General features: G+C 41.1%; 1 pseudogene; it reads right to left on the bottom strand.

Moving 5' to 3' along the window:
- Window positions 1-9,175: 9,175 nt before the first annotated feature.
- LOC140426978 (heterogeneous nuclear ribonucleoproteins A2/B1 pseudogene) lies at window positions 9,176-10,420 on the bottom strand (annotated as a pseudogene).
- Between the last annotated feature and the right edge of the window lie 1,656 nt (window positions 10,421-12,076).

The raw sequence follows: 12,076 nt of genomic DNA, 5'->3' as shown, positions 1-12,076 counted from the left end.
GCAGGAACAGAGGCCTTGGGTTAAAAAAAAAGTGTACATAAATCATTGAAGATGGCAGGACATGTTGAGGGAATTAATAAAGCATATATCTTAGGCTTCATTAATTGGGGCATGGAGTACAAGATAAGGTGGTCACGTTGAACTTGTACAAGACACTAGTTAAAAGCAAATTACTGCAGATGCTGGAATTGAAACAAAAACACAATCTCAGCAGGTCGGACAGCATCGGTGGAGAGAAAAGGGAGCTAATGATTCCAGCATCCGTAGTAATTTGCTTTTAACAAAGAGTCATCCAGCTTCCAAACATTAGATTCCTTTTCTCTCCACAGATGCTGTCAGACCTGCTGAGATTGTCCAGTGTTTTCTGTTTTTGTACTGAGTCCAGTTCTGGATATGCTCGAGGAAGAATGTGAAGGCATTGGAGAGAGTGGAGGAGATTCACAAGAATGATGTTAGCGATAAAGAACTGTAGCTCTGAGGATAGATTGCAGAGATTGGGACTGCTTTCCTTGAAGAAAAGGAAGCCCACAAGAGTCTCGATAGAGGTATTCAAGATCCTGAGGGGTATGAACAGTTAAATAGTGAGAAACTATTCCCTCTCAAGAGAGCATCACGAACTAGAGGATACAGATTCAAAATAATTGGCAAAAGGAGTAAAAGTGATACAAGGCAAACATTTTTCACCCAGAGGGTGGTTGGAGTCTGGAATAAACTTCCTGAGAGGGTGGTGGAGGCAGGTTTGATCAAGATATTCAAAAAGGGAACTGGATTGCTATCTGAAAAGAAAGAATGTGCAGGTTACGGGGATAAGGTGGGGGAATGGCACTTGGCGTAATGCTCTATGAGAGTCAATGCAGACTCGATGGGCTGAATGGCCTCCTTCTGCATCATAAAGATTCTGCGATTCTGTGTAGTCACAATTGTGATGGAATACTCTTCACTTGCCTGGATGACTACAGCTCCAAGACTCAAGGAACTCAACACTATCAGGGCAAAACAGCTTGCTTGATTGGTGCCCCATCCATCACCAAACATCTGCAAGCTTCGCTCCAAGTCACACACCATCCCGACTAAAGTATGTATAACAGCCACAGAACTTACTATGAAATCTTTTGCTTGGGTAAATATTCTGGACCCGATATTGCACAGGGCCAGTTGCTGCTGGATCAAGTCCTCTCTTCTTAGGATTTCCAACCTGATCATGCCAGGGTTTGTGGGGTCAATGAGAGGACACAAGATCAGTAGTGGCTGTAATCCTATAAAACTGTATTTAGCTGCAAAAGAAAATGCTCTGGATAAGATTTGGTTTTCTTTAACTTGAAAAGACTTAACGGAGTTTGAGATAGGACATTTGGTAGGATGTTTAATGACCGTCAAAATCGAATTCAAGGTAGCATAGTGTCCTATTACAAGTGCTGATTTCTTCTCCGAAGTTCAACAGACTTGTAACAATAAAATGTCAAGTTAAAAACCAAGTTTTAATTTCTGTTTGAGGTCTGGCATTTCAATTGATGTTGTCTCGGGACAACTCTCATGGTTAACACTCAAGCTTGGTTATATATGCTTTACCCATCAAAACGATCACCAGTCATCGCTGCCTCACGGCGTCGAGGTCCCAGGTTCGATCCCGGCTCTGGGTCACTGTCCAGGTGGAGTTTGCACATTCTCCCCGTGTTTGCGTGAGTGTCACCCCCACAACCTAAAGATGTGCAGGGTAGGTCAATTGGCCCCTTAATTGGAAAAAATGAATTGGGTACTCTAAATTTATTAAAAAGATCACCAGTTGCTACTTGACTAGACGTTTTTAAAATTTACTCTTTCATGGGATGTGGGCATCACTGGCAAGACCAGGATTTGCTGCCCATCGGCTTGCTGGGCCATTTCAGAGGGCAGTTAAGAGTCAATCACATTACTGTAGATCTGGAGTCGCATGTAAAATGAGACCAGGTAAGGATAGCAGATTTTCTTCGCAAAGCGAAATGAATCACTTGATAGTTTCATGGTTACTATTATTGAGACTCGCTTTCAGTTCCAGATTTTATTAATTGAATTAAAAATTCCACCAGCTGCTGTGATGGGATGTTAACCTGTAACCCCAGAGCAATAGCCTGGGTCCCTGGATTACTACTCCAGTGACATTGCCACTACTCAACCATCTCCCCCAGTTGTAATTCTAATTAGTAAATAAAAATTATGCAACAGACACCATTATTAGGTATGTGTCCTTCAGCATGGTGAAAACACCTGGAACACTGAAAGGGAAGCCATCATAGTGGTCAGCTCGATGGATTGTTAATAACTGCTGCCAGCCAGCTGAAAAAAATCCAAGTCCAATAATAACAAACAGAATGTATGACAATGGACAAGCAATACTCTTTGTAATCAGCCATTTCTATTGGACAACATTGCTTCAAATCATATCTATCAAATCACATTTTTACTTCAGGATCTTTGTTTCCTTTGGGATCACTATTGCTCCAACTTGTTATGAACTGACCCATTTGCTTTCATTTCTATGCTGTACACCTTTTGGCACATTTACCAATGATTAGGTTTCACCACCTTTATTTGTAATGTGCAAACAAAGCACGTTTTTCAGTACGTAATATAGCAGAATCAGTACCCAATTCTGTAATTAGCAATAATTACACAACCTGGTTGTAAATCAGCATCTCGGACTTTAATCGCTTCACCAGTTTGCAGATGGTGGTCATTGGTTAGACTTGCTTTCTTTGGCTGGCTTAAATCTGTTCTTACAATTGGTGCCTTCAGCTGCCTAGGCACCAAGGTCTTCAAATACCTCCCTAAACTTCTCCACCCCATTTTCCTCCAATAAGACCTCTTAAAACCTCTGCCCTATTCTTCCGAATATGACTAAATGTTATTTTTTTGTTAAAAATGCCCTTCTGAAGCACATCTTGGGATATTTTAACCACTTTAAAGGGGCTATATGAATGCAGGTTGCTGTTAAATCCAACAATAAGTCAGAAAACATTACTGGGGCACAACAGCCAAGGAAAAATTGAGATTCATTTAATTAATAAGAATCTTTATCGTCACAAGTAGGCTTACATTAACACTGCAATTAAGTTACTGTGAAAAGCCCCTAGTCGCCACATTCCAGCACCTGTTCGGGCACACAGAGGGAGACCTTTCGGACTTATGGGAGGAAACCCATGCAGACACAGGGAGAACGTGCAGACTCCACACAGACAGTGACACAAGCTGGGAATCGAACCTGGGACCCTGGCGCTGTTAAGCAACAGAGCTAACCACTGTGCTACCATTTAGTAAATTTAGCCATTTTATCCATCTGAATCTGAGAATGAGAGAGTCTGACTGCAACACAGTTACATTCACTATTTACCCATTACTGTGGAGGTCTCTGATCAGAGACGTTGTTGGCCTCCACTACTGATACAAACATTTACTTTGAAAACCAATTTACTTCCGGTCTTTGTTGCTGGTAATGTTTCCAATCAGCCCTATTTATCACGACTTACTGCAAGAACACAAGGATCTGGAATTTTTCCTTGGTTGCACTGTTTATTTGGGCACAATTCAGCAGAAATCAGTCAAACCAGTGTAAAAGATCACAAATTTAAGAGCAAATTACATTCAGCATAGCTCTCAAGTTTCTGCAAGCTTTTGTGCTGGTTTAAAAACATGCTCAAAAATATCCCTCATACAAGAGAGGGCTACTCACTCAGGTCAAATTAATCACCGTTGAAAGTTATGCCTAATTGCACTCGTTTGCAAGAAACCGCTAAAAGTTAAGCTTATTTTTGGAGCAAAGACACATTGGAACAGCAACGGCACATTTAAAAAACTTTTGAATACATATTTTCTCCTGAAAGTGACTACTTTGTAATGGATTTTAGCATGCAAACTCATGGCAAGCCATGAATTTGCATGTGTAATAATAAATCGTATCATTCAAATACCCAGTACTTTTCTCACCAATAATCCCTCTATTTCTCTCTTAAGGCATTGACTGCTTGAGGAGTCCAATTCCAGTTATCTTTCATCAACTTGCCCAAGGGACCATATAATATGTGACTCTAGAAACCTGGCAGCCGGGCCGATTCTGAACTTGCTCGACATCCATTCATAATTCTCTTTTGAAGGAATTACTCATCAAATGATCAGTACAAAGAATCCTGGTCACTTTTTCACCTCTGACTCAAAAGTGCTGAAGCTAAATATAGTTTGCCCCCAGCTAAGATCAGTTAAATCAGCTCAAAATGGGGATCAGACCTGATGCTTTTCTGGAGCTTGGGAGCGTCTACGTGGCTCAGCTGATTAGTATATTAAGCGGAAACATCTAAAGACTTCAATTACCATTTTGTCATAGATTTATAAAATGTTCAAATAAACATGGAATGCTTTAAGATTTGCTTACCTTCTACTGAAGACATCGCATGTTGAGTATTGAGCTCAATGTGAATGGACACAAGTTGGTAGACTATGGAAATGTACAAGAGTAGAATAGTAATAGGACCAAATCAGGCATGTGTGGTGACCCTCAGGTGTTTAGGTTTGTATTCATTTAAGCAACCCAAATTAAATTTAGGCATACTAGGAAAGCCAGAATTCAGAACTAGCCCATCAATAGTGCATGAACTTTCACATAATTGTTACTTACAATTGTATGACACCTAATATATCACATGGCATATACTTCAAATATTAATCTAATTAAGCTCTTCCCAATACCAATTTAACATTTTGCATTTATTTAAAATGTATCTACCCCAACATTTCAACCAAAAAAAAAAATCAATTTTCCATTAGTCAATTACAGCATGCTAAACCCATTTATTTCAGGCAGAAACAGGTGTTTGCTCCATAGTTGACCAATTCAATAAATAAGCTTCTTGAATAAATACTACAGATCAAATGAAATGTTGACTGTGATTATGTACTAGGTTACTTGATGAATTTGTTTGATGGTTGTCTTATCCTCACCTTAGATCTTTTTTTCTTCTCCTTGCTCAGAATCCTCAAACTGGTTAAAGCTCTCCCAGAACAGTTGTGGTTTCCTTCCTTCTGAGGAAGATCCCTCATCTCCAAATGCCTATTCATCTCACTCTCCAGGACAAATCTTCTGTAGTTCAAATGCCAGTTCTTCTCTCAAACATATGCAAAGTAGAGTCTCAAATATCAGACACCTTGGATTTGTTGTTCGGTATGTGTAGCATTCCCAGTGAAAACAATAGGTGCATAAACCTTGGGCAATACTTTGATATCCCCAAGTGCTCATTCGAGGCTCAGGCATCAATTATCAATTGGTGGTCATAATGTTTCCCTCAATGCATAAAGCAGGCAAATTTTGTTAGCACCAATGTATCTATGGGAAGCAGCAGGGCTTCATATTTTACAAGAGTAACTGATGAGGAATAGTACTATTTACTAGCTCAATATTTTCCCCAACAATAATATAGGTTCCCTGGTGATTACATATTTAGATAACATTATTTAGATAACATTCCAGAATGCAATGACAGTAGAGAAAGATGGTGGCGTGGTGGTAATGTCTGTGGCTAGTGATCCAGGGCTATGATCTGGGGTCACGGATTCAAATCCCACCATGGCAATAATTAAATCTGAAAAATAAAACTAGTCTCGCTACTGGCAAACATGAAACTATCAATGGTTGTGAGAACCCATCTAGTTCACAAATTCAAGGAAATCTGCTGGCCTAGCCCACATGTCAACTCTTAAATGGCCTACCTCGCCAGTGACACACACATCCCATTAAAGAATAAAGGACTTAAGAGGATTTTGAAAGATTCACTTGAAGATATTTTCAAAGTTTTTTTTGATCAATTTGGTAAGAATATTTAGTTTTACATTATATTCAAGTCAAAGTATTTTGTATACAGCAGTTTGGGTCAAATTAACTGATGAAATGTTGCTCCACTAAATTTGGAAATATTAGGTAGAGGTAGAATACTGAAACCAAACATGGAATTTTTAAAAAAAATGTTGACAACCTTTTATTTAACCATTTTAAAGCAGAAACTTGCAAAGGAATCGGTCAGATGTTTATCTTGGGAGGACTCCTGCTCTTCTTGATAAACTACTAGAGTGCTGGATTGAGGTGAATGCTCTTTCCAGTTTTAAAATGTTAAATAAATACTGGTGTAGAATAGGTGTCCTATTTTCTGAATGAGGGATGTTTTATGTAAACCAAAAATATACAGAGTCAGGCAATAGGACACACCCTGATGTTTTGCTTGGTATCTGACCACGAATGAGAACATGACAAAAACTTTCAACTAATGAAGACTGCAAAAGAGAGGTGGGCATCATAAGTATGCGTTTGGAAACTGGCCCAGTGGTTCAGGAAAATATCACCAAGAGGTAGTATGTAGATATGAAACAGAAGGGACCAAGGATGGCACCGTGGCACAGTGGTTAGCACTGCCTCAGAGCCAGGGAACCAGGTGCAATTCTAACCTTGGGTGACTGTATGGAGTTTAGTTTGCACATATTCCACAAGTCTGCATGAGTTTCTTCCCAGTCCAAAGATGTGCAGGTTAGATGGGGTTACAGGGATAAGGATGGGGTGTGTGGACTTAAATGAAGGGCTTCATTGGAGGGTTGGTGCAGACTCGATGACCCTAATGGCCTCCTGCACTGTAGCGATTAAGATATACTGCAGCCAGCATATGGAGAAAGCCATGAGCAACAGAAGAGAGCACTCCTGTAAGTAAGGTGGTTACCATTTTAAATCTCACCCGAGACTTCAAAAACACAAAACTTCAGGCTGACACATCAGCCCAGTATTAAGCGAGTGCCGGACTGTTGAGGTGCAGATTTAAGATTCCCATCCAATGTTTTTTTTAAATGTATTCATGGCAAACAGTAGAACTGGGAATTATTGCCCATCTCCAATTCCACCCTGCCAAAAAAAAGAGGGGGGGCATGAGTTATTGCCTTAATATAATAAGAGTACCTTGCAAGGCAATTTCAGAAGGCTATAAGAGTTAATGACATTAGGGAGTGGGCATGAGTGGCAGATTTCCTTCCCTTAAAGTGCATTAATGAACCAAATGGGTTTATAAGACAATCCAGCAGCTTCATGGTCACGGTTTCCGACTAGCTTTTTCCAATTGGAATGATTGATCATAAAAGTTACTTCAGTTCTTTGCCATGATGGAAGTTGATTTGGTTGAATTTATATTATCGAGTCAGTTTATGTAAGCTTGCTTTATTACAAATTGCTGTTACTTTTCCTTCATTATAGTGAATACACGTGTTCAAGTGCTTTGGGAGGCGATGTTGTGAAAGTTTTTTTTTTTAAAAAAGGAGGAATAAAACACACCACTACTTACATAGCACAAAAGCCACAAATAGGATTTCCACACTTGCTATGTGATCTGGGAGGGAACAAGAATCAGTAGTGAACCAGATGTCACAAGAAATTTCCTAGGAGGAAATTAATTAGGATGGCAACTGGGATTGAGCTTGCAGCAAGTGCTACTATGATAGATGCCCAACTAGAGGGAAAAAGAAGCAGTCAGTCCAGGAGGAATAAGAGCAGGGAGGTGATGGGACAAAACTGGACTGATGTAGGAAGCAAGGGACACAAGTGGATGAATTGTAAGGAGTGAGAAGGCAGATATGAAAGAAAATAAATCATAAGTGCTAGATCCAGCAACTGCTATGTGCAAAACCTTTTCAAGAGCCAACGGTCTGCATCCTGTCCTGATATTTCCCATTGTAAAACACCTCCCATCTTTGCTGAACTATACTATTTGTCATGTAAGCAGAACTGGGGGAGTTAGCCATATACAAGATGTTGTTGATAGCTTGAGAACAATTATTTCCATTGGGGCTGTGTACAAGAAAAAAAAACACAGATGCACTGGACATATAGACAAAGCCCTTGGATTAGTTGCAGTATTTCTCAACCAGAAAGCTCCAGCCAGCTATACGAAGTGATTAAAATTAGTAGATTAACGAGCTCGGAGCTCAAACTATCTTGTCTCTGCATCAGATGGGTTGGGGTTCAGGATCCCACTGCAGACAGCTTCCATCAAGCAGAGACAAATGGATTGACATTCAGTCCAGATCTATTGGGTCTGAGCAGCAATGCCCATCGCAAGTTCCCCAGTATAATCTTTGTTGCAGACCACCAAGTTCCACGAAATTCATTCCGCAAAGTAAATTGGGGTAAGAAAAATGAAGTGTGATCCTATTGAAACACAGGATTCTTATGGGCCTGAAAAGCTCAGGCGAAAGGAGTCATCAGATAGGACGGAGATAAAAATAAATTTCTTCAAAAGGTGTGAATTTTTGGAATTCTTTTTGCAGAGGCATGAAAATGCATTGTTACTTTTTTTTTTTAAATGGCTGAAAGATCAATGGTTATGGGGAATGGATGGAAAAGTGGAGTTTGCGAAGATCAGCCACAATTGTACAGAATAGCTTGAAGAACTTCTAGTCTACTCCCGTTCCCAATTCATAGATACTCCTGTGTTCATCGGAAAAAAAAGGTACTCAAATTAAAACGGTGATGAAAGCAATGGGAAACCTATCCCAGCTAGTCTTAGCTCATAAAGTAACAAAAAACAGACGAGTTCAGACTTACTTGCTCTATAGCAGAACACACAAACATTTGTGTTTCATGTCTTTGATGTGAATTACTTCCAGAACGCTCAGGTGACCAGAAGTAACATCCAGGATGTGTTGATTCTCAAATACACATCAAATAAAAAATAAAAGTCAATTGAAAGACTGGACCGGTCATAACTAACAAGTTCCACTCCCAAACTCTACTTGACAGGTTCTTCCCACAATGAAAAATGTTTTGTTTTTTTTTTAAATAAAAAAACTTCACACAAATGTTTGTGTTTTGTAAGTAAGTAACTTTAAAAAGCACTGAATAAATAGAAATAGATTCCCGAGCCTCCTTCATAGTCAGTCTTGGAATGAATCTTCATGGTAAAATCCAATACTTCTAGCTTTAACATTCAAGCTTCAAAAGGAAACAGATGGAAATCAGAGCTTAGCCTCAGGATCTTAAAATTAAAACCATTTAGCATCAGAATTTATCAAGAAAATAGAAAAAAAAGGTGTAAAGCCTTTTACAAAGACTTGAAGGATGTAGATGCTTGTGAATTTCCATGATTAAAATGCTCATAATAAAGTAATTTCAGACTTCAAGTTAAACTGGACAGACTGGAAACTGAATTTTTTTTATTGTGAAAAAAGTATACAATTATCCTTGATTAGATGAATACATTATGTAGCTTTACAGCTACTTCTGTGTACATATCAAATACGTCCCCCTTACACAGTTTACACACAATTCACTTTTAGCTTGAGCCATGTGTACAAATCAAATACTTCCCCCATACACATTAAATTCATGCGCATGTTAAAAGGCATATCCTCCATAATCTCTGTTTCGGTTTCTATTGCTAGCACCATAATCTCCCCTGTAGGGTCCAGCATACTTTTCCATACCACCCCCTCCTCTCATGGGGCCATAGTTGGACTGCTCAGGGGAATAGCTCCCGAAATTGTCATACATGTCATCGTAATTTTCATTATTGTATCCTCTCTCGCCGCCGCCATAGTTCGCAAACCCATAATCCCGAATTCGATCATAACTTCCTCCCGAGAAGGAACGATCACGCCGAGAATATCCCCCATCACCGTAACCACCGTAGACGTCTCCTCGGTTTCCTCTATCAGTGTAGTAGCCGCCTCCGCCGCCCTGGGCCCCGTACCCAGCCGCATTTCCAAAATTGCCATTACTCCGGCCGTTTCTCTGGCTAAAGGTGCCAGCTCGGCCGCGAGGTCTAGTTCCGCTCTGCATCTCCTCCTTCGACAAACCTTTCTTGACTTCACACCGGTAGCCATTAATCATGTGGTACTTCTGTATAACCGCTTTATCAACAGAATCATGGTCATCGAAGTACACAAAGGCAAAGCCTCTTTTCTTGCCAGTCTCTCGGTCACAGATCACATCTACTTTCTCAATCATACCATAGTCTGAGAAGTAGCTTTGTAAATCATCCTCGCCAAGGTTCTCTTTAATACCGCCAACAAAGATCTTCTTTACCTTCATGTTGAAGCCAGGTTTGTTGGAGTCTTCCCTTGGCACAGCTCGTTTGAGATCCACCGTGCGGCCATCTAAGACATGAGGCCTAGCAGCCATGGCAGCATCCGCCTCGCTCGGCGAAGAGTACGTGACAAAGCCGAAGCCGCGGGGGCGCCGGGTGATGGTATCTTGCACGACAACGCAGTCGGTCAGCTTGCCCCACTCCTCAAAATGGTTCCGCAAGTTGCCTTCCACCGTCTCGAAGCTGAGCCCGCCAACAAATAGCTTACAGAGCTGTTCCCTCGCCATATTGTAACGACGGCTTTCACTACACACCGCAGGAGACTGACTGCCTGCCTAATGAGCGCTTTATATAGCGGAGAGCCATGGGGCGGGGCCTGGCCTCCGCCCCGCCGCCCCCATTGGCCAGCGGCTGGCTGCTAGGTAACCTCAGCCCCATTCTGTGCTGCAGTTGAGGAGCCCCTGTCTGTTCCATTGTCCTCCACATCGATGGAGGATCACCTCAAACTGCAGCAGCCGCCCACTACTCACCCCGCTGCAAACTCCTGCTTCACCAGCGAAGAGCACAAACCATCTAGGCCCCATGCAATTCATTGCAAATTAGTTAGTCTCAAATGGTTCCAAAACAACGCAATTATGCAAGAGGTGTATTATTAAAACCAACTCCAATTTAATACATACGGGTTCAAACTTAATTCCACCCTTTTGTTTCAGAAACTGTAATTTTGGATGGATATTTCTTAGCGCTTTAGTATTACTTGAATTAAAATCTCAAGATCCACAGCCCACACCATGTACAATACCTCTCAACGGATACTTGTTAAAATGCCATGAGAAGGGTCAAATTAAATTGGATCAGGATTGCTTTGAATGTGTCAATTTTCTGCCTTTCACACATGAAGATCACAATCTCCAAAAACAAGTCTCTGCACCCTTGCTTCTTCAATCTCACCTCTTGCATTGTATTTAATACCCTCCAACCTCCCCTTCAGACCCCAAACAATACCCTCCAACCTTCCCCTTTGGTCCTTAACAATCAGAGCTTCTTCACCCAGCACCCTCACCTCAAATAAGCTGGGCATGACAGAGCCTATTTTCTCTCACTTCTTTGGCCAGGAGCCACCCTCGTACTCAGCAAGCCCTTTTACCCATCTCCAGTATCTCCCTCTGTGGCCTCTGATTTGAGAACTCAGCACAATGCCATTTATCTCAATTTTGTTCTCCTTACTCACCTCAATGTACCCCCCTGAACTTGCACTCTTCATTTCAGGTCCAATCCTAAATCAACCTGCTGCCATGGTGTTGTTGCCGGACTTACTGATCTCTACCTAGCAAAAGGGTCAAATACCAAAGCTAAAACTTCCTCCTACTCCACCCAACTTTGAACACCATCATTTGCAGGACATCCCACCTGCCTCACTCTGAAAATCTTTCCTCCACAGCCTCTAAAATCAAGTTCCCCCAATATCCGCATATCCTCTTTCCCAAAATCCAGAACTGCCCCAATAGACCCATCCTTTGTCTGCACCTGACCATAGACCAGATTTATCACCTTTTCCATCTACCTCAATAACTTCCTGGTCCTTCCATCTGACCCCATTCAATCACTTTATACTTCCATCCCTCACCACAGCTGCACTTCTGACGAAGGCCCAACCAACTAGTGTCCAATCAGCACCTGCCTCTTAACTGGCTAAACTGGTTCAGGCATTAAAATTAATCTCACTCACTTCTTCCACATAAAGTAAGTATTGCTATGGGTGCCTGCATGGGCCTCAAGTTATGTCTGTCATTCTGTAGGCCATACAGAATTTGTTTCGAGAGAGTTCTACTGGAACAAAAAGTGTTGAGGGTGTTACAATAACTGGATGGAAAATCTTAGAATGGAACCCTGGCTCAAAAAGACTAACTTTAAACATGGAATCACAGGTCTGCTAATTAGTTTTAACAAGAAAAGACACTTAATGGATCATAATCCAATATGGAGTCTTTACTCCA

Source organism: Scyliorhinus torazame, chromosome 7 (assembly GCF_047496885.1).
Source record: "Scyliorhinus torazame isolate Kashiwa2021f chromosome 7, sScyTor2.1, whole genome shotgun sequence".
In the NCBI taxonomy this organism is placed as follows: Eukaryota; Metazoa; Chordata; class Chondrichthyes; order Carcharhiniformes; family Scyliorhinidae; genus Scyliorhinus; species Scyliorhinus torazame.
This window is presented reverse-complemented; position numbering and strand designations above follow the sequence as displayed.